This window comes from Lupinus angustifolius, chromosome LG02, assembly GCF_001865875.1.
Source record: "Lupinus angustifolius cultivar Tanjil chromosome LG02, LupAngTanjil_v1.0, whole genome shotgun sequence".
Taxonomy (NCBI): Eukaryota; Viridiplantae; Streptophyta; class Magnoliopsida; order Fabales; family Fabaceae; genus Lupinus; species Lupinus angustifolius.
The window spans coordinates 15192258-15196769 of NC_032010.1; the positions used below are offsets into that span (position 1 = coordinate 15192258).

The 4512-nt window shown below is 33.7% G+C and overlaps 1 non-coding gene across 1 annotated transcript; it reads left to right on the plus strand.

The window, feature by feature from the left end:
• On the plus strand, positions 4220-4293 carry TRNAN-GUU. Its single transcript has one exon. It is a non-coding gene; the product is annotated as a tRNA-Asn (tRNA).

A 4512-nucleotide genomic window follows, 5' to 3' on the forward strand; every position in this document is an offset into this window, starting at 1 on the left:
CAATGATGCACTTATCTGGGTAGAATGCCATATGGAAGCCTTTGTCACATAATTGACTTATGCTCAGAAGGTTGTGCTTGAGTCCTTCAACATATAGTACACCTTTTATAGTTGTTGAGGGTGGCTTTCCGATTCTACCAACTCCAATAATTTTTCATTTGGTGTTATCACCATAAGTGACATATCCTTTGTCCCTTGGAGTGAGGACGGAGAACATCTTTCTATCGTCCGCCATGTGTTTTGAGCAGCCGCTATCTAAGTACCATAAGTTGCAGGCGGCTCTCAAATTTACCTACATAACAATTTAAGTTTTATTAGGTATCCAATATTCTTTGGTTCCTACATAGTTAGTACCTTTCTCAACCCATTTAAAATGACCTAGGGGTACACCATATTTTCTAATATTACACGTATTTGGTGTGTATCGAAGATTCTTGCAGTATGTACATGCGGGTTGATGATCATGTATCCTTGATTTATTTTTACTATTTTTAAAAATATGGATATTTTGTTTTTCAAAGTTTATCTTAGTTGGGACACCTTGTGTATTAGAAACATGGCTTTTTGAACAGCCACGGTCTGTTGAGTGTCTTTGATCACTTATGATCTTTTCCAAACTTTTACTGCTCTTGTTCATTTTACTAAGTTCAAGATTTAAAGTTGAAACTTTATTTTCAAGAGTGATACATTTTTGACATAAAGATGATGATGGTTTGTTTCTAAAAGTATCTAACTCAAATTTTTGTTTTAGAAACATTTTAGTAAGTTTGACATATTCATCATGCAAGTCATTGAAAGCAGTTTGTAATCAAAAGAATATAGTTGACTGACATTTACCTCTTCATCATCAGAATGATGAGATGCCATTAAAGAGAGATGTGTTTGTTCCTTATTTACAGGTTCAGAGGCGGAACAAATGTCATTGTCTTCCCAAGCAATGTAGGCTCTTCGTCCATTCTTTATTTCATTCTTCCCTTTGAAAGAATTCTTCTTTAGATTGGGACAATCCATCTTCATGTGACCAGCTTTGCCACATTCAAAGCATGTGAAATTTTGGTTGGAAGTGGAGGCGTCATTGTTCTTGGTGAATTTCCTTGTTTGTCCAGTTCTAGCACCTTTGTTCCTCTTGAGGAACTTGCTGAATTTCTTCACAAGAAGACTCATGTCTTCCATCTCTTCCTTATCAGATTCATCTTCTGATGACTCGAATTTGTCCACTCTAGCCTTGAGAGAGATACTCTTCTTTTTCTTTTCTTGTTCTTCATGTTGGTCAAGTTGGTTGAGTTCTAGTTCATGTTCTTGCAATTTTTCAAACAATGCAGCCAAAGACATTTTTGATAAACTTTTCTTTTGCAGAAATGGTCGTTACCTTGGGTTGCCATGTTCTGGTTTGTGATCATAGAACTTTCAAGTTCAAGTCACTGTTTAATAGGACCTTACCAAGAGCAAGAAGGTGACTTGTGAGATGGATAAATCTCTTTTGAAGATCCAGAATCTTCTCTCCTAGTTTCATACAAAACATTTCGTATTCTTGGGAAAGAGTGTTGAGTCTAGATCTTTTTACCTCCTTTGTTCCTTCATGTGTAGTCTCTAGAGTATCCCACATATCTTTCACAGATTTGTAGTTTGATACTCTAAAGAACTCATCAATACCAAGTGTTGAAGTGAGGATATTCTTTGCCTTGAGATCATACTGCACCTTCTTCTTATCTTCATCATTCCATGAAGATTTGGGTTTTACTTCCTTACAATGTTCACAACGGTGAAGGGTTCATATGGTCCTTCTTCAATCGCGTTCCATATATCCAAGTCTTGAGATTCTATGCAGATTCTCATTCTGATTTTCCAGAAATTCTAGCAATCTCCAACAAAGCTTGGAGGGCGGTTGATGTTGGAACCTTCTCCTAGGAATGATCTTGAGGCTATCTTTGATATAGGATCAAGTTTGAGAATATCTTACTCAAAAGTAGTTCTGGTGCCAATTGTAAGACTGAGATTGCAACTAAGAGGGGGGGTGAATTAGTTGACTTAAAATAATGACCACTTTTTCTGCAAAATCGAGAGTTAAAGTGCAGCGGAAAGTATATGCAGAAAATTAATAATTAAAATCAAAGAGATAAGGGAGAAGAGAGTACACAAGGATACGTCCAGTACTCCTGCAGCACAAGAGATTTTTCCACTAAAGATTATGAGTTGCAATTACAATATCTCACCCCGAGATTTCTATGTACCTTACACACTCCTTAATCCTTATTCACTTTTGGAAAACACATTTTCAAGTGATTCTAATCCCCTTTCTTATCACACCCCGTGAAAGAAAGTATTCTGCAATAATAATGAAGAATGTACAACAATGACGAAATTTCCTTTTACAAGTATGAAAGTGATGTATCTTGCAATCCAAACAAATCTTTAGTATACTTAGTAATAATGCTCTTTATAAGTTTATAAACTTGAAACACTTTAACTTTAAGCAACTTCAGAAAATTAACTTTGAAAGTTTAAGAACTTGTTGCAAAAAGTACAGAAAATAATTTCAAAATGTGTGTAAGAGCTTTTGAAATTTGTATGAGAGTTGTGTATATGTTGTGTGTAGTGATTGTGAGTTTCAATGCCTTTATATATGTTTTTCAATCAACCAAAATGTCTCTTTGAAAGGGTAGGAATTGATTGGAATGCAAACATATCTTTTGGATTTAAACCCATTCACTTTGAATTTGAAAATTTGATGTAACAACTCTCAGTAATCGATTACAGCAAGTTGAGTAATCAATTACTCAACTTTAATAACACTAGTAATTTGTTACTCAAATACAGTAATGGATTACTCTGATCATTTTTAAGTTAGATAACTATTTTCTCACACTTGTAACTTGTTACTTTGATGAAGTAACTTGTTACACACTATTTTTGAAAATTGTTTCAAATATTTTAAAGTGTTTCCATTTTCTTAAAAAATATTTTGAGCATTACTACTATTTTATAATTAAGAGTATAGGATAGAAGTACCTATTTAGTCTTAGACTAAAAGTCTTGAATATCTTGAAGTTTGATTCTTCATTGTCTTTATAAGTATTCTTCATTTTCTTCTTTTTGGTGATGTTGGTGTCTTTATCAAAACCGTGTCAAGATCAGGAGCAAGATCTTCTTTATAATATTATCCATTTCATATAGAAGATTAGGTTGAGTCACTTAGACAATGAGCATATTGTTCCAAAAATAATATATCCAAAAACCCACACAAAGAAATGGAAGAGAATGGTGGAATTGTATAAATGGAACTCGATGAGAACCACTAGTCATGAGGAGAGAGAAAAAAATGGAACTTGTGCATGAGAGTCACGAGTTCTTGCAAACTCGTGTATAGGAGCCACGAGTTCCTGCAAACTTGTGCATGAGAGCTACAAGTTCCCCAAAAAATACATCTTCTTGATAATTTTTATAAAAGTTGCACTATTTTAGTAATTTTGTGGTCAATCCACACTAGGTGGGTAAATTTCCAAATTTCACTGCTTCGTATTTCAGTTTATAGAAAGCTAAAGGCCCTTCTTATTTGAGTAACCAAACACCAATGAAGATCTCTCATCCCTATTAGTATTTCAATGGTGTTCCAAACCAATCAAAATGTATTATTTAATTGGAATTTTTTTATAAAAAACATAAGCTAATATTATATATTATTTGATAATATACTATTAGATAGGAATATAAAGATATAGTCTTTTTAGGATAAAGAATCTTTTTCCACCAAACCTACCCATCATAACTTTTAACTCATCTATCTTATCTTGTAACCCCTTGACAACACACAAATAAGAGAAACCCAAAACTCAATTCATTTGGTCTAACCCCAATATTAGACATTAGACATTATATCAACAACTCTTTCAGCGTCAGTCACAGATTCAATCCCACAACAATACCCTTCGAAGGCTGCGTTAAAAGCATAAAATCAGTCTTCATAAATCAACCTTCTTATCCAAACAAACCCTTCAATTCTCCTCAAAAACACGGCTACCATTCTTCCTGCTGATCTCAACAAGTACCCGCCCCACGTGTCGAATGGGACGAAAAACATGTTCTTCAACATGCATTTGACAACTGAAAAAGCAGGAGCAGCAGTGTTGGCACACCTCATTGATTGAAGCAAAGGGGCAACAGTTGCTGAGAATTGTTTGTCTTAGGTTAAGAACTTTGTATAATGTTTAGTTAATGATTGGCTGGAATAGCTCAGTTGGTTAGAGCGTGTGGCTGTTAACCACAAGGTCGGAGGTTCAAGCCCTCCTTCTAGCGATTTCATTTTATTTTAAGTACTGTTCAATTATCTTGTATCACGCAACCTCTCATATTTAAATTCCATATCTTAATATATTATTCCTTATTATAAATTTAATATTTTTTCTTATGAAATATTTTATATTTTTTAATGTAACATTTATTATTATTATTATTATTTTATTTGCACATATAAAATAATATGGAGTATTAAATAATCTGTTAATTCTCCTATGG